The 23,360-nt window shown below is 37.4% G+C and overlaps 1 protein-coding gene across 1 annotated transcript in view; it reads right to left on the bottom strand.

Annotated features, from left to right (window-relative positions):
* LOC105217956 (tyrosine-protein kinase Drl) overlaps window positions 1-23,360 on the bottom strand; it is a 98,640-nt gene that overhangs the window by 3,430 nt on the left and 71,850 nt on the right. The window lies entirely within an intron of this gene.

The following is a 23,360-nucleotide window of genomic DNA, read 5'->3' as shown; positions in this document are numbered from 1 at the left end:
GTAGGTACTGGCAGATAAAGTGGGCATAGCAAGGTTGGTAATTGTAATGAAGTTGTGAAAATGCATTTAAACGTAGATATAAGTAGAGCGTCCACAGTAGTCAACTAGTTTAATTGCACACATCGGCGATTTGACCCAACAAAATGGGAATATGGAATCACTCAACGACGTACTGTAGGAAAATCATTTCACGAGCTGATTAAGTCATAAGTGAGCGCTGATAAACTTGTTTTATGTAAAATGACCTTCCGGACGTCGTGTTATTTAAATTGAGTATTGTATTTTATATTTTTTTATATTATATAATTTGGACTGAGTAGTCAATTGAAATGTAAAGTCCTCGCTCGACGAACAAAAAACTAACTCTACAAACCCTCACCATTCCCGTCCTGCTTTATGGTGTAGAAGCGTGGTTAATGTCAACACCCGAGGAGAAGACATTAGGAGTTTTCGAGAGACAAGTTTTGCGGATGATTTATGGTCCTCTGAACATTGGCAACGGCGAATACCGTAGACGATGGAACGATGAGCTGTACGAGTTATACGACGTCATAAACATAGTTCAGCGAATAAAAAGACAGCGGCTACGCTGGCTAGATAATGTAGTCCGGATGGACGAAAACGCTTCAGGTATGAAAGTGTTCGATGCAAAACCTGCCGATGGAAGCAGAGGAAGAGGAAGACCTCCAATCCGTTGGAAAGATCAGGAGAGAGCGTTTACTTGGGTTTCCCAACTGGAGCCGATTTGTGTGGGAAATAGAAGAATGGCGCGCTATTATTCATTGGGCTGTAATCGAATAAATGGTTCCTCCATCAATTACATACATACATATTATATAATAATAATAATGCTTCAATAACTTCTTAGCAAACGGCTGCCAGACATCTAGGATATATTTGATTTCGCATTTGGCTTGTTGAAGCACTGGTTCTTTAGTTATGAATATAAAGGATTCATATGTCTGTTGACAAAGCTTCTTAAGGCTCACTGATGATGTGATTAATTTCAATCCCATTCCATTCTCCCGAATGACTGATTGTATACCAACAAAAATGTCGAAACGTCCGTGTACAAAACGAAAGTTAAACAGTCGAGCTGAAAATAATGCTTCCTCCCCGTCTTTTTCCGAGCACCCTATGACTATTGCTGCCCATCAAATTCTTTATCCTCACCGCTTTTGTACCTATTGGACAATATCTGCCTAGAACCCCTACAACTGGGACAGTATGGATCTTTGTTCAATTCGTGCGTTCTACTTAATGTTCTTTCAACTCTTACAGCTACTAGAACCAGATATATTCCTGAATTTGTGGAATAATTCCGCCATCTAATTGATTAAGTGCAGTTTTCCTCTATTTAAATGAATTTATTAAGCCGTTAACCATTTTGCTTGCATATGTGCTTGGTTTGGCACTATACTTGGTTTGTGAGGCTCCTATGCTGCTTGCCGTGTCTCAACTGGCTTTATAGTTTTGGCCAACACCAAAGCCCGAGCGTCATTCGTTGCAACCATTTTGTGGCATTTTAAATCAACGTCGATTGTGTAAAAGCGCAATTGCTTTGGACGCAGATTAGCGACGCGTACACCAATATGACGCAAAGCGACAGCTACTCTTCGTTTGCCAATATATTGTTAACTCGTTTTCAATTTGAGAAAATCCGCTACTAACTGACCAACGACAATAACCATTGTAGCCTGTGGGAGGTTAGCAAGTCAAAGGCCGACATTATGTGTTGTGTGCTGTGGTCCTGATGGTTCACACAAAACATACCAACCGGCGGCCTTAACAACCAGATGCGACATTTTCTAAGCTCGTAACAACGCTCAACCCACACTGATGGCCACAATATTCTTTTCTACCGAACACCGTTGATGTTGGTGTGGGCTGACATTGTACAGCATGTGCATTGGTGTTGGTTCACCACCAACAATTCACGCGATTTGTTGACGGCATTTCCATACTCGCATACGCACACACACACACACATGCACGTACATACATAAATACAAAATGTCTGCTGGTTAGTGCGGCTATGTCCGCACATTATCATTCCAACACTTTTGCTTGTGTTTTGGTTTTGGTTTTTCTCTTGTTTTGGCGTTTGATTATACGCGTTAGCATTGCGTTGGCATCCTTTGTTGGCTGTCCAACAGCTGATAATTACATGACCGCATGGTCACTTGTAGCGACAAGAACACCATCAACGACAGCAGGTCGCCAAAAGCTTTGAAACGACCCCGAATCGATATGCTTGCACTGCGAAAACATTGTTTGTCTATGGATTTTTTGTTCGGTCACAGCAATGTGCATATGTGTGGCTTGATCCGTTAGTTAGCAACCGGCAAGGTATCTAATTCATGGTCAAATGCGTCGGTGGCTCCACATGCTCACTAGCAAGGAGTTGGAAACAAAATGTGATAAAAAGTTTTCACATTAAAGGACCGTGTGGGAATAATTGAATTTTGGGTAATAAGATTTTTTTGTAACGAATATGGTGAATTCCGGAAAAGCAGAGGACTCACAAAATAGCTCGCTAATGATTTGAGAACTCTACAATATACTTTGGACTGCGTAGGCAATGGAAAAGTAAAGCCCTCTCTCGACGAAATAATACCAAACTCTATAATTCTCTCATCATTCCCGTGGACAATGTCGACATTCGATGAAACGGCACTAATAGTTTTCGAGATAAAGATTTTGCTGTAGATTTACGGACCTTTGAGCATTGACAGCGGCGAATACCGCAGAATATGGAACAATGAGCTGTACGAGTTATTCGAGAGTGAATTGCGCGCCATTGTAAACTCGGCTATAATCAGGTAAGCTATATCTACGCCAGTTAAGACGAAAAGATCACTAAACGATCGATGATTTTGTGACCATAAGCTGTTAGCCTTCGGCTACTTTAATCCTCTTATGAAGGAAAATCATATAATATTTATTCTCTGGAGCAGTTTCCACATCTATTCGTTTCTTCAAAAAAGTATGCCTTCAACGAGGTGGTGTCCTATAAAATGATTCTTTGAAGCTGGAAAAGTTAATGCAATAATTGAGGTTTAAGAAAAGAGTGAAAAGTGATGTATGTTAACATCTTCAATTGAAGCTTTCTCAATTAAACTGAAATACGAATTTAAGTAATTCTACTAAGAGAATATATTTGAAACAAGTAAGGAAGGGCTAAGTTCGGGTGTAACCGAACATTTTATACTCTCGCAATTTACTTAACTTTATTAATATTATATAACACACAATTTGACCCACATATTCGCCATATATATTGTATAAAGTCCATTGAAAGTTGGAAACCCTAATATCAGGTTAGAAGCACCGAGGTCCTCATGTTCGATATATGGGGCCTTGAAAACCTATGGTCCGATTTCGGTGATTTTTAGAAAGGGACTGCCACACTATTTAACATAGTATTTGTGCAGAGTTCTGCACCGATATCTTCACTAGTACTTACTTTATATATTGTAAAGTAAACGATTCAGACTGTTTTCAAAGTTCTGGTATATAGGAAGTAGGCGTGGTTGTGAAGCGATTTAGCCTATTTTCACAACATATCATTGGGATGTAAGGAAACAAACCAAGTTTCATTGAAATCGGTCGAGTAGTTCCTGAGATATGGTTTTTGACCCATAAGTGGGCAACGCCACGCCCTTTTTCCATTTTGTAAAAAAATCTGAGTGCAGCTTTCAGCTGCCATTTCTTATGTGAAATTTAGTGTTTCTGACGTTTTTCGTTGGTGAGTTAACCCACTTTTAGTAATTTTCAACCTAACTTTTGTATGGGAGGTGGGCGTGGTTATGATCCGATTTTTTTCGTTTTTGGACTGTATTAGGAAGTGGCTAAAAAAAACGACTGCAGTTTGGTTTATATAGCTCTATTGGTTTGCGAGACATGTACAAAAAACTTAGTAGTTTGGGTGGCGGGGACACGCCCACTTCCCCAAAAAAATTACATCCAAATATGCCCCTTCATAGTGCGATCCTTCATACCAAATTCTATTTCAATAGCTTTATTTATGGCTTAGTTATGGCACTTTATGTGTTTTCGGTTTTCGCCATTTTGTGGGCGTGGCAGTGGTCCGATTTTGCTCAACCTTCCTATGGTGCCTAGAAATAAGTGTGCCAAGTTTCATCAAGATATCTTAATTTTTACTCAAGTTACAGCTTGCACAGACGGACGGACGGACGGACGGACGGACAGACAGACATTCGGATTTAAACTCCACTCTTCACCCTGATCACTTTGGTATATATAACCCTATATCTAACTCGTTTAGTTTTGGGTGTTACAAACAAAACTATAATACTCTCTTTAGCAACATTTGTTGCGAGAGTATAATGAGAGATATGGGAATATAATGAATGTAGCTGCTACTAAATTTGATTTCCCTATGCGATAATGGTTGTTTGAGTCAAATAGATAATATTTTATTTATAATACTTAATTTGCAGAAAGTTGAGATCTTCGCAAAGCAATCCCTACGATTTGCACTGAGTTCTGAACAACAACTGGATATACATATGAACAAACGAGCGCAGACAAAAATGAATATTCCAGATGTATTGAACATTTTACATCATCAAAGCTAAGCTACTACTGAGGGTATGATTGAGCAGTTATTGAATTTCGAAAAATTGTCACTGTTAATTAGAATTAAAAAAAGTTAAAACGAAACGAACGCAAAGTTGGCATATTAATTTGGACGTGAGTAATAGATAGGGGCACTTCGTACAGCATACAAATTACAGTTACATACAGGAAAATACTGCTGATGTGAGAAATAGCAATAACGATAAAGTGATTGAAAACTTCAACTGTGCGCTGCGATTAATGTCACAGTTGTAATGAAATCAAATTGAATTTCTTTCATGTTACAATAGCATCTCTATTGCTTTGTTCACGTTGCACGTGTTACCTGCTTCCCTTGCGACATTCACCTAACAACATTAGCTAGCAAAGCACAACATAGCTAGCTTCTGTTACAGAGTTGATGCTACAGCGCCTAAACATGTGCTACGCATGTCTTGTTAACAGATTTGGCAAATTGCAAAGCAAAAACAAAGCCCATAAAATAAGCAATAAATAAAGTGAAAAGAAAAAATCGCAGATATTTTCCATGCTCCCTATACGTTTGATTCTGTTCTACTGCAAATTTGTAGTTGTTTGACTGATAATAACGCCAAACGCGCCGCCGCCTACAAACCACCCTCACCACACGCCCCACAACCGCATTCGCCTAACTACGCAACTGAGCTTGCAAATGGTCACATGTGCACATAACCGTTACATATATGTATGTACATATGTACATATACTTGTGGGTGCGGAGCCTCCGCTGTTTGTGGACGCCGAAGTGAAAAAGGCAGTAGCCTCGCAAGAAAGCATAACATTTTTGCAATCGCTGCCAATTTCGCATTATTGCAAATGCGGCTATTCCTACCAGCAAAAACAAGTAAAGTAGTAATAATAGCAGCAATAATGGCTAACCAACCGTCTGAGTAACAACAACAACAACAGCAATAACAATAACATTCGTAACCGCCGCTACATTGATTCCGCCTCGACATTCAAATAAGCCTAAGCTGTCCATTCAGCATTTTTGCGACTTTGGCATTTTTCCTTTCCCGTTTCGTTTTTTATATTACTCTTTTCCGCTTTCTTAAATAGTGAAACCGCAAACTTTTTGATAAGCATAAGAATTTTAACTTCAAAGAAAAAGAAAGAATGTTGACCTTATTGTTGTGAATTTGCATTTTTACACCCAGTGCACCTTACACTAGCACGTTATGTCTTTATTTTATTCTTTATTAATGTGCAGCATAAATAATTGGAATGAACTCTTCCTAAACTGTCGGACCGATTTGAATGCATTTTTTAGTGTGTCTTCAGCTGGACTCAAGAATGGTTTGTAGTCAGCATTCGATCCAATTTAAGTAGTGCATTTAAATAATTTGTAACTTTATAAAACGGCCAAAAGATATATAAAATTGTTTTTGATTGGGAAATGCTTTATAATTGGATATCACTACTGTCGGTGTACCAAATATTCAATCCAATTATTTATATATTTTAGTTTGTCTCAAAAAAAAAGATAGTTTCTTTAATATTCTATTAGCTTGAAATATAATACAGGACATCGCCTGTCGGGTCCTTTAGTATTATATGTACCCTATGATACCCGAATTTGTTTTGGAAAGATTCTCGGTATATATTTTCGATATATATTTTAGTTTTCTAAGGATGAAATCTTAATGATATATGTATGTATATACATTAGTAACAACTACCGTATGTTTTAAATAAATTTGTCACTAATTGTCATTCTATATATCATAATATTGAGGAAAATTAAGTTATTTGTTATATATTGATATAAAGTTTTCGATACCCTTTGGCCTGGTTCCAGTTCTCACACACAATACAACATATTCTGATGAAGCAATTGTGGTAAATCCATTTGTTTGTAAAATATATGTATATCTTCTTTCCAAGGCCCTTATATTAAAAGGTGTGTACAAAATTAAGAACGAAACTAAATGGAATATAGGTATGTCAGTTGGTATATACATTTCACAGTTTTGTATTGAAAAGGTCATCAATGATCTGGAATAATGTTGATCAATCGATCATATTATATTTTCTTTAGATTTTGGTTTAAATTTCGAGTCGTGTATTTTCTATTTGATATTCGATATTTGTATGGCATAATATTATTAAATGAATCTCTGTTGTTGTAGTAGCAGAAAATATTCCAAAAAAATTGAGGAATGTTCGTTGACTGTTCGCTCAAAGCTAGTCAAGGAGTCCTTGCCCTTTCTATCAATAGCTTCCAGCACTTCCACTTTAAAACAAGACTCGTTTGGGTGCCAAGCCATAGCGGTATCGCTGGGTATTGCAAAGCCGCGTAAGAGCAACAAAGCTGCAATCTGATCAGTTTAGGAACAAGCTGGTGCCCCACTATCCTTCTGCCTCTCCGCGTTGGACAAGTGGTCGTCGATTAGATTAGATCATCCTGACCTAAGCTGGATCGCAGGAGATCTACTGACCTATTTGCTGTTAGTAAAGTTTTAACTCGTCATAATGAGAGGAGTACTTACTAGCCACTGTCCGATGGGCTTACATGCCCTGGGGCTAAATACTTATTTTATATATTTAGATCACTTTACTAATAATTAATTCGAATTAAAATTTTGAGATTTATTTTTGTTGAGTGAGAAATTTTCGCAGGAAATGCAAGGGCACGCCACCCTAACGCCACTGTTTGAACTTGGCTATGTATATTCAATTTGCTTGCGCCACAGTGTGACGCTTCCATTGCAACCAGGCAGCAAACATAATGGTCGTTTGCGTAGTAGTAAGAGCATTCGCAATAACAACAGCGTAGCAAAGCAAGTTAAGCAATTTCAAAACTGCTTTATTGAAAATCGTATGACATCCGTCGTAGGTACCTGCAGGTATGTATATATGTATGCAACTGTGTAAATCGCAAACGGCAACAATATGGAAAATGGCAGACACTTGCATACGCTTGTAAGACATTGTATTCGCATGCTGATGGGGTGACAGTAAACAAATCGTCCTTTGAGCCCTCCTTGTGCACCCAGCATTTGACAGGCAGCAACATCAATCACAAATACGACACAAGAGCAGAAATTTGCCGAGCACAGCAAAGTACAAATCAAATAAAGCAAATTGAATATGTGTAAGAAGCCAAACAACGGGAGGTGTGGAGACCGCAGGAGGTGGGCTGCAAACGTGCTGCGAAGGTGTACGTGAAGAAAGTTGGTGGATTGGAGATGATGATGATGTATCTACGAATTTTGGCGAGTTCGACAGCTAAGTCAATAGTCAGGACGATTCGTTGAATGTCCTTCGACAGGTTGTCAACGGTTTAGCGGAGTTACACGCAGTCAAACGTACATACACCCAAGTATGTACATGTGTTGAAAAGCGTGTGTGTGTGTTGAAAATCAAAATATCTTGATAGAGGAATTATATCTTGTTCGAGCTGGATTATCTGTCTATATATGTGCATATATATTTTTATGTGCCTTTGTATGTTTATACACAGAGCGTGCAACGATGTCATTGCCAGCAATCGAATGGTTTAACTTCGGAAGCGATGAAGCGAAAGCGGCAAAGTGCCTACTGCTGCAGGAAGTGCGACTCCACCACCACCGCCGCCAACAACAAAAGTAGCAAACAGTTGCCCTTACGAAAATAAAATTAAGTTGTATTTGTAACATTTCTACTATGAATATACCGTTAAACTTTTTGATATTCCTTTTTTCTGTTTTTGTTTTTTTTTTCTAGTTTTTCTTTATTGTTGCAGTCGACTGCCGTTGACTGCTGATTTCTCATTTTATTGCAATTGTTCGGCCCAGCAATTTATTCTCTTGTCGATTATATTATTCTATTCCATTTTATTTACTTCACTTCTTTGCGATTTTTTGATGTCTCCATTTCGTTGAACATTCAATTTTGGTAAGGTTTTCAGTTATACATACATACATATGTCATCATGTGTATTCGGCTTGGCATGTGCATATGTATGTATGTGAATATGTTTCTGAGCAGCGTGTTCATCCGTTGTTGTGACTGCGCTTTTGAATCACTTCTTCACAAATACGATTTATTTATTTCTTTAACAAATATTTATGCTTTCGAAAATATAATAGATTCCAATTTTCAGTTTTACAATTATTGACTTTTTTGGTTTAGGAATGATTTTAGTTTATATTTTTTTTTTAAAGAAATTGACTTGTAGTATGGGCGCAAATTTGAGTGATGTCTTATAATATCTAACAGAGATTCAGAAGAAAGCTAAGTAAGCGCAAAATCATAAAATTTAGTAAGGTTAATTTGGAAATAGTGAATCATATTAAATTATAATTCACCACTTCTGTTTGAAGGCATACATCTGTAATATCACCAATAATGCATTTTCTGAGATAATATTTTAGATCTTGCCATCGGTCGGCAATTCAAACAACCTATAGTAGTCACACAATCTTGCCTAAAAACCATACTTATATTATTTTAAGACTAGAGAAAGATCTTTATATTGTATGTATAATATAAAAATATGCAAAAGTGCCAAAAAGTGACTTAATGAATTTTTCCGGGATATTTATGGAGGAAATCATCGAGAAATTGTCCAAAATAATATTTATAAATAATTTAGCAAAATAATGAAAATATTCATATAGATCATGATATCCCTGTGGCAAAGAAGGAGATAGAGGATAACAGAAAAAATATATATCAAAACTCCGTGAACATCCACACCTATTGGCTAATGCCTTGGTGCATTCTTACAATCAAAAACACTTAAAAAGAAGAGATCTACCAGCCTATTAGAGAGCAACATTTTGCCAAAACAGCTCAGCCATTCTCATTCTTGAGTTTAAGCTTTAAGATTTAAATACTTAACGATAAGCTTTAAAAGAGCAGATTCATAAAATAAAGAAATATTGAAGAAAAAAATAAAAACATATCATAAAAGTAAAAAGAAAAGTTAAAAACTAAACGTTTGAAGATCGCTGTGGAGTATTAACCAGCCTAATAATGTAAAATTATAAATTCGAATTTTGCCAAAATATATACATACTTATGTTTTTTGAAGAAAGAAAGAAAGCGAGCAAAAGTAAGAACAGTACCTGTCAAGAAAAAAAATTCTTAAAAAAATTCTGTTCTAACTAATGAAAATTTCAAACACTGGGTGTTATTATAGGTCCAATCAGTAAGTTTAAGATTTACTAAAAATAAAATCAAGAACATTTCGTTTTAAGAAAAAATACTATTAAATGGCATGCAGAATCATATTGGGAGAGCACAAAAAAAATAAGAACACTTCAAATAAATGATAAATATTAATAAAACGGAAGGTAAAATGGCATACATTTGCAATATTTTGTTGACCTCTGGGCCGTTTTTTAGCATTGGATCCACTAAGGCCTCACAAGTAGCCTGGGATATGGAATACGATGATTCTAGGATGGTTCTTCCCAAATCTTCCTTGTTTCTTTGACTTGACACTTCCAATCTTTCTTTTAACAATTCTCCACAAGTTCCCTATTGGTTTTAGGTCCGGAGATTGGTAAGACCAGGTTAAAATATCTATTTTATTAAGAAGAATTCAATTTCATACAAGTGTCGTGGTATGGTGAGGGTCTTTGTCCTTTTAAAACTTCCACTTTCATAGTGCAAAAGGGCGCATAACTTTCTAATTTGAATATGCGGACGTAAATAAATTAGTCCACCTTTTATTTTAACTACTAGAAGAATAATTACTATTCCATGATACTTTCACTTCCGTGGTTAGAAGATTTTGCAGTATATTTAACGTTAAATATTCGATTTTTTAACCTATTACCAATGTTTAGCATCACTTTCAACCCAATTCACTTTAACTTCGTTTGTCCATAGTGTGTTATAATATTTTTTTTTTCCATTTATAGAGCCATTATATTTTACATGTATTTTAGCGAACTCGATGGGACAGCTTCGTTATCTCTGTATCAACAGCGGCGCTTTACCAGCCGTTCTTCCATAACGGCTATTTAAAAGCATACATCTCACAACTGTCCAAACACAAATTTGAACTCCTATCTCCCCCATTATTGCAACAGCTGACTTAAATAGACCGCACAACGCTACAATTCTGATGAAATTATGGTCTGCGCTTGTAGTTTTGGGAGGTCTACACCTTTGGTAATGAATTTTTTTTGGTAAAATGGCTTGGTATATATTTGTGGAAGATCTTGCAATTTTTCAAATACTTTTACATTAATTTTTCATGTTTTTTACTATTTCCCGCACTTCCGCTAAGTATTGCATCGCCCACTCCATTTTTTTCTTTAAAAGTGAAATTATTTCCAGTTAATCTGTTAAATTTGTTTTCATTCATCTCTATTAATGCTAAGCATTACAAATAACAAATATATTTTCGCAATATACCCCAAACAACCGATTTGATAATCTGTTCTTATTTTATTATCCACCTGCAAAAGCTTCATATTGACAATAGTGGGGGAATTCTCAAAAACCGATTTAGCTGTGGAGTTGGAAAACACATTTTTTTTTTTTGGGGATGACATGCCTCTTTATATTCAAACAAAAAGGTTTAACAGAAAAGATGCCGTTAAAAAATAAATTTTTATCAATTATTTCTGGGAAAGTGTTCTTATTTTTTTGCCCGACACTGTAGGTTCGTCTGTTGTACCTACATCATTGCATTATATACTCGCATGTAGGTATATGCATATGTACCGCAATAATTATGTATATAATAAAATTATAATCGAATACTTCGACGAGACCTTCTCACACTTCTTTCGCCACTTGGCGCTATCCACGAGCGAAGAAACGGAAAAGGAAATTTGTCTTGTCAGCTCATAAATGGCAGCTGCATGAGCACGAAAAGTGCTAATATCAAGGCGAAATAAACATGGAATTACTGCAACAGTAACGAAACGGCAATTCAATAAAACGCCCTGACACAGGACTCCTCAGCCGACACCACACTTTGTACGCGTTCGACATTTGCACGTAAATAAATGTTAAGCAACGACAAAATGAATAATGGCGTTCAATTATGAATAAATTTAAAGCATCAGATAAAACAGAAACAGAAATGCACACACACTATATATATATGTAGACCTATACTCTCACTCAAACCACAAACAATCAACTGCCGATGTGTGCTGATGAGCATCAAGAAATGTCGTTAAGAACTTGATGCGCCTAAAAGACAGCAACCACCAGCCGTCGAGCAGCCACGCCGCAGATGTCAATTGAAGTGCTGATGCGGAAAAGTGAAGATAAAAAATGAGCCACTGCATTGGCATCCGCAACGACAGCAGCAGTCATTCAGTGAGCGGGAGTGGTGGGGCCACCAGACAGACATGCCGGTAAGCGACAGTCGAGCATCGAAAGTTACCGAATCGGCCGGTCGCGCTGAGGAAGACAAATCAGTGCAGGTGCGACAAATGCCTGAGATGTCAGACATTGTTGGCTGCATGAATGCCAGCACTCAACACCAAATTAAGTGACGTTGGTGGCTGTGCTGGTGGAAGGGCCGTAGTCATCTGTGTGCTGTTGCCTTGCCAAGAGGACAGGATGCTTTTGTTGCACGCTGTCTCTCATTTTGCCAGCATGTTTGTGGCGGCCTACAACGTTAGACATTGGAAAAATGGCAACAACAAAAAAGTGCAAACAAAACAAAAACAACAACGAGAAGTCCACCGCAGCAATGGGTGCTGCCACGCTGCCAATGAGCGTGTCACTGCGTTAAGACGGCTCTAATGCCCTTGTCTATGACTGGCGGCGCGCTGCCGTCATTGACGTTGCAACACGGCAAAATTGATGATGCCCATAAACGCTGAGGCAATAGGGCAAATAGTGGCGCAGGCTGATGGGTCGACACTGCGCCAACGCTAAATCAAAATATTGAAGGTACAAAATCTATGTGGTTCAACTGAAGTGCTGCCGGTGTCTATGCAGTTAGCCGACTACTGTGACGTTCCCCTCAAACCGCGCGTTGAGCGTTGCATAGCGAGTTGTATCGACATCATAATAAATGAAGCACTGAGAAAAAATGAATTGCATTGACAGGGGATAAGATGACACAGGTATAGATAAAATTGCGGAGAATCAAACCTTAATAGTTAAGAGTATGCACATAAGTCGTGGAAGCGAAGTGAGTTTAAGTACGTTATTTATCAAAGCAAAGTAAGTGTACTGAAGTCGAAATAAAATAATGTCTTTTTATATTTATTTGAGACAAAAAAATTGTTGAAATTTATAATCGTCTTAGAAAGGTGCTTGGTATGGTGCATTGACTATTACAGGCCCGAATTGCTCTGAAGTGGTTAATAACTATTCCCCTTCCCTTCGAACCTTAAAACTTCAATATGGATGATTTGCAAATTGACAATTTCACTTTAGCTGCAAGTTTTCAATAAAAATTTTAAATTTTTTTACAAGTATGCCAGTTTGTGAAATATTAATTTAAAGATTCCAGCTTTATGAACTTTATTAGCAAGTATTACTCGTATGTAAATTAAGATTCGATTTATATTTTTAATTAAGATGAACGAGTTTTAGTGTAAAAAAATCTTGAAAAACGTGCTTCCAACGATTGGTCCATTTGCCGTTTTGTAAAAAATGTCAATATAACATTCTTTAATTTAGTCTGAGAGAGAGAAGTTCGGTTCTATTTCCTTACTCATAAATTGTCAACTACAGTCCAATTTTGAGGATTCTAGATTGAAAATGTAAAGAGTTAAAGCTATGTTAGGTTAGGTTATACAGGTAACCAATTTGTAATCGGGACAGTTCAACTGGTTCTCCGAAGTTTATCTTGCCAATATGTTTCAGCTGCAGTCTAGCGAAAGCTGGACAATAAAGGAAAATGTGTCTCTATGTATCAATCTCCACTCCTTACATGCAACTTTGGCAATTCGCATCTGTCAGGATATTTAGCCAGTGGTCCAACCATTACGGCGAGCTGAACCTTGCTAAGAGCAAATAGCTTAGTGGATATCCTGAGATTGACCATAGACCAGAATGATCTCGCAGTCGCACATGTACTGGTCGTTGTCCAACGCCTATCGTGATCCAACACTCCACGTCCACTGATCCAACGCGGAGGGATGAGATTGCAGCTTGGGTGCCCTAACGCGCAAACTCTTTGGCTCTGCAGTTCCCAGCGATACCGCCATGGGACCAAAACGAGTCGTATATTAAAGTAGTTGGAAGCTGGAGTTAAAGTCCGTAAATATATAATGTTGCCTATAATAAGGGTTTTGAAACTAAGTTGTGCTCAACGAAAATCACTTGGTTAAGGCCACGTAGTTCTTGTTCATGTTTTAGTGTTGAAAGCAATTGCGGCTGGTTGCTCTCTCTTCAAATTGTAGAGCGATTAAAATGTTTTTAATCAGATAAAGAAGTTCATAATAAGCTTTTTATTTCCTTTCCATATTATGAAATCTATATTAAAATTATTGCAACAGAAAAGTTTTGTTGCAAAAAGGGAAAACGCAAAAGTTTGTCTTCCAACATAATTTAATCTGCTTTGTTTAAAAAATATGAAAAAGGCGAGGAAAAAGCAAAAGTTTAACTTAACTGAAGAACTGAAGAAAGCAAATTATTAAGCTAATACAAAAACAAAACAAACCAAAAAACACAAATTCCACATTTAAGAAGATACTTCACTTTCCAAACACTGTTATTTGTAGCAACTACAACACATCACAGATAAAATAATTTGGTATTAAGAAAGAAACAAGACACAGACACAGTTCAACGAATAAATAAATACAGAAATAATTAAATTGCATCCTCGAAACTTACACACAACAACAAAAAATGACAAAATTAAAAGTGTCAGAGCGACAAACTTCTTAATAAAATAAAAATTCCGAGAGTACTCCATCTACTGCATACACACACACACACACACGCGTCTGGTATCTGCTGACACGTACCGCCGTTAATTAACAGCAAAAATAATCATAATATAATTCAACAACAAGCAAGGCAAATTGTTGCCTACAACAAAGTGTTATGCGGAAGAACATCGACAGCATCAACAACAACAACAACAGTAACACCAAGAGCAGCAACAACATTTTCACACCCTGGGCTATGACATTGGGACATGGGCACAACAACAGCAACAAAAAGTGTGCTGTAATTAAAAACTTTGAATGTGTTGAAAGAAAAATACGAGCACTCATCCTTAGCGCTCACAACTCGAATGTATTTATAAATAAACGAAACGAAAGGGTGACTGGATGTTTGGAAGTTGGATGGAGTGTTGAATGAGTGGCGATGTGACATTGGCAGCAAACCCTACTCGCCTGCTAAATTGAGTTTACGTAATCAGGTCAACAATGTACTTACAAAGTGTGATTTCCTTTATTCTTCAGACAAAGTGCAGACACATACACATACGTACACACTATCCATAAGTATACTTAAAGATGTCATTTTAATTCAGATGCAGGGCGGGCAAAGAACGCGTTAGCTTTTAAATAACTGTTGTTGACTAGAATTAATAAACGGAGTAAATTAAAAAATGGGTCTTGCTTAGAATATATGTACATATATAATATTACATTTTGTTAAGAGGTGTGGTTTTTTTCATATTAATCTGGAATGTGATGTTAGACTTACAATGTTTGATAAACTACATTTATATAATTTTAATTTTCATAGTCAAATATATTTTTACAGGAACTAACTTGAACTAACTAGAAGGAAACGCAGCCGGGAACGCAAGAACTGCCCTAGACCTTTCAGTTGCTCAAGCGCTGTCTAAAGAAATGGATGCTAGAGGAACACCTCATCTTGAAACTTTTGCAACACGGGTTGTTCCACAAAACTACTATGGGTTAATTTGACAGTGGGCAGGTCAAAAAACTTCTTACTTTGAGTAAAGATAACTAAGTTGTATTACAGTGGTCATATCGTAGAACTACCCTCTAAGAGGCCACCTGCAGAGACTTGCTATAGAAGAATCCGCAGAATGATTGGCGTGTGCGGAGGATGAGGAGGCGCTAGAGCATTGTCTTTATGAAAGCCCAGCCTTCAGTTGGTTAAGAAGAGACACTGTCCATGGCTCCCAATTCTCTAACCTAAGAGAAATTGCACAGCTGGGATGAAAAAAACTTCGAAGTTTCGTAAAATCGACCGAGTTGTATAGGCGACGCTTATCAGAGTACCACTATGGACCACAATGGGCCTATTGATGGCCTAAGTGCGGCTGCTTGTGGTCCGGCGCGCGTTGCCTCCCTTTTCAACCAACCATCCAACTTGAATCAAATAGATTGCATATATTGGATATATGGGAGTGTAATTGGACCACAACCCCAAAATCTTCATTTTTTCAAACCGGATTCTAAAATACATAAATAGATATACAACAACGCCAATCTTCCAACTTATCATACTTTCAAAACTGAACAGAACAAATAATTAACCTTGGACTCCAGATTCGTAAAAAATTAAGGGTACCATCGTTTAATTTGTGACATAGAGAACCCTTCGATTGTACTCGTAGATTTACGAGCAACACACCGAAATATGAATGATATATCCCCACTGTTCCTTGGAAATCTGTATTCCCTATCACAACGAACTATTTACGGTTTACGAAAATCCAAAATAATTTTGAGAATTTTTTGATTTTCGCTTATCAGCAAAGTAGAGATAAAAGGCCGATGATAAAATTAGCCGTAGTCTTGCTAACTTTAAAAGTGTCTTAGGTAACTTACATATGATTTCAAATTGCCAAAATTTACAGCAAGAGCAAACCTTCACTAAGACAACCTCATAAAATGTATGAGATGAGCAGAAATACAACTTTAAATTAGATTCGAAATGTGCTGATTAACAGCAAACAGCTTGCTTGTTAGCGCAACGCTCATTTAAAATAATTCCAAAAAAACGTATGTGGCCTTTGTTGAAGCTCTGCTGCAAAACAATGTTGTAGAGGACTGCAATCAGCGAAACTTTTTCCACTCATTATTGTCAATTACCACGCAATCAACGAGCACATAATCCGTTATACCCACACCAGCCGTTGGCGTCACCAACATTGCCAATCGCTTTAAGCCACCACCAAATCGACTACTTGGCATTAAGTCGCGCTACAACTTCTTCCCAACCGTTTCTTAAACAAAATTTTGCCGCTTCAATGCAATCATTTCGCTTTTGTCAGCCTCTGTCTGATTTCATTCTTTTCTTGTCTGAATTACAAAATTTGAACAAGACTGCCTGAAATAAGCCTATAAAAATTTACGACAAATGACGCGCACCGCCATGGAATCACAATTATCCAACCAATGACTAGTTTGACATTCCTCACTCCCCGAGTCCCATGTCTCATCTAGCGAGGCTTACGAGTTACAAACAACGAGCCCAGTATGGTTGGCTTGTCCTGTCGGTATGTACGAGTATGTGTGCGGTTTTTTGAAAGTATTGCTTTAGTTATTGCAAGGCACAATGCACCAATTGTCCGAAATGGATTGAGAGTAGCAGGCAATGCGCTGTGCTCTTAAAGCATTGAAGATCTTATATTTGAATTATCCGCTTTTATGTATCGTATGCTGTGCTAAGTTACACGACATGCGCCTATGTGTCGCCAATGTAATGGTAATGGTTGTCGCAGAGCGCGAACGCTTCTGATTTTTGGCGAATGAATGGCTTCGCTAAAGGAGTAAATGGGCAAAAAATGGGGCGCAATGCCCGAAAGTATGCCACAAAATTGACGATATCTGCGCGCGAGAATATGCTTTCGCATTTAAATACGAACGTGCATGGGCATGTGTGCCATTGTTGGGCATACAAATTCACGTCTATATGTACATATGTGTACTGTTAGATGTCGTGTGCTATGCGCTTCATTTCTGATTTCACAATTTTTTGATTATTCAGCCGCAGGCAGCCAAATAAATTTCCGCTTTTGCTTCGGCGCTTTTTATTACACTTTTCTGCTTACAAAAATACGTATATGAACATGCAGACATACATGCATAAATACATACAGATATATGTATATATCTATATATAAGGGCATACGAACACTTATAAATTGTGGGATTTGTACGCGCGAGTGGAGAGTAGTGTTGTTAGCTTAGTTTGCAGCTTTCTCAGTTAAAATTTAGACACAAAAACTGTTAGCTTTTAGAAATGTGCTGGCGATAATAGCCAGATTCATATAACACATATAAGAATGTATGTATGTGTGCTTCTGAAACGTGCTATGTTGTTGTTTTATTTTTTCCCCATTTCTTCATTGTTTACATTTTGTTTAACAAATGCTAGAATATTGCTGAGCAAAAAATGTGGGAACACTTTGACACAATCATGACTTCCGTTTCCGCATCCGCCAACAATTCGTTTCTTCCTTTTCGTTTGATGAAAACCGCGCTGCTTTAGGCGGATTCAAGGATCACGCGAGCTAGCTAGCGGTGGATATAAAAAAATGCAATGTAAAAGCGCTGCATATACAATGTACTACAGTAAAATCCCGATTACCCGAACATCGATTATGCGAAAATCCGATTATCCGTACTCATTTGTGCCGGCTCTATTTGCAAATTTAAAAATGTTCTGTTCTGAACTGCGTTAATGAAGACCCTGAATTCCTTCATTGACATTTTGTACAGTAAAGAGAGAGAAGACGATAAAGAGTCTGAAAGTGGGGATTTATGTCAAGTACCATCTCACGCAGAAGATTTTGCAGCACTAGGTGATGTTTTTGAGAGGTTTGAAATATATGATGAAGCGGATAATGAAAAACGAAATTTGTAAAGAGTTTCTTGACACTAACAAAATTGAATAATACTTGTTTTTCGTTGTTATTTTTTTAGATTCAATGGAACGAAGAGAAAATCTATAAACCTCCAACTCTGCATTGCACAAACTAAACTAATACACACACACACGAATTTAGTTTAATTTTTAATTGAAATCTCGTATTTTATATGTTTTTACGTACCACATAAAAAAATTACAGTACTTTCGAAAAAACTTTACGATGTCTCCGACTATGTAAGAAATCACGTGCATAACTTATTGTTTTCTCATATTTATTTCCCACATAAGAGTACCGCATATGCCAGCTTTATGCTCTTTCTCATTGCCACTACTGCTTAGAGCTCATAAAACGTCTGGCTCCTACTGCTGCCTTGTAGGGTGTCTACGTGGGTAGGGTCACAGGTTTTTACTATCCAATAATTTGCATTTGCAATATATTACCGCTTAAGTTTTTATGGACATATTAAGTTTGTTTGCGATTCTTTTTCATTTCACCACAAACATATGTGTTTCTTTTATATGCATGCAGATATTTGTGTATGTGTGTGTATAGTACACATTAGTGAGGCATACTAGTATACATATATGTATTGTGATATATTCTGAACGTCTTTACACTACACCTACGCCACAAAAACCTACCTATAATTTAAAAATTCGATCAGAACCCACAAAACAGTGACATTATGGTTCGCAGCCATGAAGTCACGACCACACATGCACACATATAGTAAGTACGCATGGTCTACTCATGCACCTACTGCTTTAACTGGCTAACAAAAACTTGCTGAAAAGGACTCACCAGCAATTTGGCTGTTGTCATTGTTGTGTTTGTATTTGTTACGCACACCCTTTGGTGTTTAGTGCGCGCCAGTGTCGCCTATTTATGTTTTCTTGACTTGTTTTGCCTTGTATTATTTTACCATAAATTTTTGTATGCGAATTGAATTCACAAATCTATTCACAGTCGGCCGTTTATTCTTCCAACGGCAGCAAGTTACATTGTGCACCCCGCTCGTTTGTCGTTTCGGACCCCACATGACTGCCAATTCATCTTTGCTGCTTGCTACCCAACTGCCAATGACCGACCGACCGGCCGGCTGACTGGTGGGGCCCGCACAGCCCATAAATCCCGAAATGTCTTTTGACACATGAATATGTGAAGCATTAAAACTGCCAGACGACATTATTTTATTATCATTGCAAATGGGTGGGCATCATCCAGTCAATGCTGGTGCAGCAACAGTGGCTTTCGACATTGGAGATAGCAACACATTTGCTGCGTCTTAGTCCCCTCTCCCCCCTTAGCTAGAATATCAAATATATTTATTACATATATACATATACATATGTATAAGTTGTTTGTATGTGTTAAGTTAGATCTGCATATATGTATATATATATAGGTAAGTAAATATGTTAGTGTGTTGGCAGGAAATTTTGAGGCAGCTGTTGAGCTGGGAATGAGTTGAAAACCTAAAGTTAGTAGCTTAAAGCTTCCGCTGTCCAAAAAAATCTCGAAACGCATCGAAGGAAAGGGTACTAAACAGCGTCGTGACATGGAAATCCACTGCGTGTGTGTTTAAATTTTTTTTTAATTTTTCCATTTGTTTGCTCTTCTAGTTGCAGTCGTAGGTTTGTGGGAAATGGATTTCCTTAATTTGTTGTTGTTATTTTTGTGCGCTTTATGACTTTCGTTGTTGAACGCCGACAGCAATGGCACTTTTCTTCAGGACTATTAATGTTTATATTGTTGTTGTTGTTTGGCTGTTGCTCTGCATTTTGCGGCGTTGATGTCTTCTGAGATCATTTATACGCATTTAGCGTGTTGGATGTGACTATTAGCTGTTTCAGTTATTTGGTAACCATGTTTGTTAGAATTTTTTTATTATTATGCGCATAATAAATGTATTGCTCAGCCTAACACATACAAATAGTACGACTAGCATACATACGTATATCAACATAGATTACAAATACACGCAGTTGACAAGAATCCTTTAACAAAAAAAATATTTTCTCGAATTTAAAGGTTGTATGGTTATTAATTTTGAAGTTAAAATAAAAAATAACAAAATAATAAATAAATACAAGAATAAATAGAATAACAGATATGTATCTCTGTTTTTTAAGTGGTGACTAAAAATGTTCTTCAAAAATGCTACTAACATGAATGAGCAACAACTATTTAGTTGGTTGGCCGGTTTGTTGAAAAACGAGGCAAAGTAAGCATGACCGCAAGAGGCCGCACTTAGGCCATCATTAGGCCCATTGTGCTCCCCTGAAGTACCCTGATAAGCGTCACCTAAACAACTCGGTCGATTTGACGTAACTTTTATTTTTTTCTATCCCATTTAACACCTTCTCTTAATCCGACAATCTCTGCCTGAAATATCATTCGGTAGTCGTTTAGTTTAAAGCTGCTTTTTGTAAGTGGATTATTGGAGAAGAAGAATCCTCCTGTACTTGTTTTACCTTTCGATCCGTCATTGAATACATGAATTTCACCATTGATACTATCGATAATACTATCTTTGGTTATTGGTCCGCTGAACTTGTTCCAGTTGTTCATCCAGCACTTTCTTGTGCTTTTGAGCTTTCCGCCAAACTATTGCACCATATGTTAGTATCGGCCGAATAACACTTGGTGTTGGCTGTACCAATATACCATTTGGGGCCAAAGACTCCACTTTGAGGCAATGGTTCAACAACTATTTACTACTGGATTAGTTAGAGGTTTCATAAATAATAATATTGTATTTTTAGTTGTGTTAATAGTTCTTCATCGAATATAAATTTAGATCCTCTCGGTCACATAAGCAGTACAAATGCATGTAGAGAATGACGAAAGCATATATCGTTATAAGCGAAAAAAATGACTTTTGTGTCGAAAATGGTTTCGGTTGCTTAAGGTTCTATTCCGACTGACCCCTTTTAGTAATGAACTTTTCCCATTCCCTATTTTTCTTGCACATTTTAACAGCAATTTACGTAAGTGCTAACAAATATTAATTTCCACTTTATCAAATTTTCCACCATGAATACACTTTTATATAAATATGTATTCTCATTCTTTTTCATAGTTGTGCTTTCCGCTCGCCACTACATTTAGCTTTCACACATTTTTAAATGTTTGTTAATTCCATTTATGACCTCCTCCGAACAAAAGCAAAACCATTCGAGCATCAATTTGAAAATAGGAAAAGTGTACAAATACACACTCATACATACAGACATTTGTGAACTCCCAAAGTACAAACATTTCCACTCGAATTTCCAAGAGATTAATTCAATAAATTGAATTTTTATTTGCACTCAACCATTGGACTACTGAAAGTTTTTTTTTGTAATACTTTTTGTGTGCTCCTTGAAACTGTACTTTGGTTTGTCCCGACCACCGACCGCTCGCCACCAACACCCTACCATCGGGCATACACAGAAGTAGAGCAATTGTTATTATTTTCCGGATTAATGCGCTTACTTATGCTGCCGTCAGCTTCCTAGCTTCTTGCTCGTCCAATCGGGCAGGTGCTGCTTGGCGTTTCTAACGCTTATACAGCCATTGCTGCCACTTAGATTATGTTATTTTAACTGTCACAAACTTTTACTTAAAATAATCATTTCGGAAACTTTTATAATTTGTAAAATAAATATTTACTTTTATTTAGGTATTTCTATCCGCCGGCAAAGACAACAACAACAACAATGTGCTGTGCGTTGGATTTCCAGTTGGTCGGTTGTTAACCATATTGGAAGCTGCGGTGGCGGTGGCGGTGACGGTGCCAATGGCAAAAATCAACAGCTTTCTCTGGCAAACAAAGCGAATACCGAAACCATAAAGCAACCAACCCAAAGTGTAAACGAAAGCTAACCAAACCAATGCAGAGCAAAGCGGCGCACAGAAAAAGCTGAACATTTAGCAGCAACAAAAGTTTCCGAACTGAGTAATCAAATTTAGCGCTGAAACAGCTCCGCAAATGAATGAGCGCATTGGGACTACACCGAGGGGTGCGCAGCTCCAACTGTACACACTTGTCGCTCATGTCAACAATAAAGACACCTGATTGTCCAGCCTTCCCCATCCACTTCATAGTACCTCCCTACCCTACTCTGCTCTGCTCCTCTGCTCACTCCTTCTATGCACTTAAGTTGCCACACTTTTCCGAACGAATTTTGATTAAGGCAAATGTACTTAGAGTGTATAGGAATTTTTGAAGTACGGCACACAGCACAGTACTCACACCCCACATCCCATTCGTTCAATGCCGTTACTCATGCCGTAGCCCCTAGCATATTTGGCTTTCGTTTTATGTCCCCCGCTGCCAATCAAATTTATTTGTTTATTTCCAGCTTTTAGCGTTTTTTGCGCAAGCAAACTGAATCAAACTTTTCAAAAACTTTTGGCCTATTTTAATTTTTATGGGATAGCAATTTTGAAATTGAAATGAAGCGAACGAATTCAACGAATATCTCGAACTCGGTTCTAAGTAGTAAAATTTTAAGCGCTGATGCATTTCGATAGTTATGTGAGTTAGACAGATATGAAACTCAATTTATTTATTTATTCACAAAACTATTTTTTTTTTAATATTTATTAAGTGCTTAAATCTCAAGTTGGAATGAATAGTTCGAAATGTAGAATGAAACCACTAAGGCCATACCTTTTGTAAATCATTTAGATGTCGCATAAGATAGGTGATTATTTCACTCAGCGAAGTTTGAAGACATCTAAACACAATCTGTAGGAGTTTCAACGAGGATCCATTAGTATACTCCAGAGACCAAGGAAGACTCAAAACTGGTGAACCTGATTCGAATAAGACGAATATTGTCCTATCGACTTTATGATCAATGGAGTTTTCAGACAGGGTGACTCAATCTATTGCTGGCGAATATAATACGAGCTGCAGAGCTAAATAGAGACGATATAATCTTCTATAAGAGTGTATAGTTGCTGGCATACGTCGATGAGACGGCACTAAGCGTCTGTAGTAAAATTTATGAAATCCTGCTTTTAA

This window comes from Zeugodacus cucurbitae, chromosome 3 (assembly GCF_028554725.1).
Source record: "Zeugodacus cucurbitae isolate PBARC_wt_2022May chromosome 3, idZeuCucr1.2, whole genome shotgun sequence".
Taxonomy (NCBI): domain Eukaryota; kingdom Metazoa; phylum Arthropoda; class Insecta; order Diptera; family Tephritidae; genus Zeugodacus; species Zeugodacus cucurbitae.
Note: the sequence above shows the minus strand (reverse complement) of the source record. Positions and strands in the feature narration are given on the sequence as shown.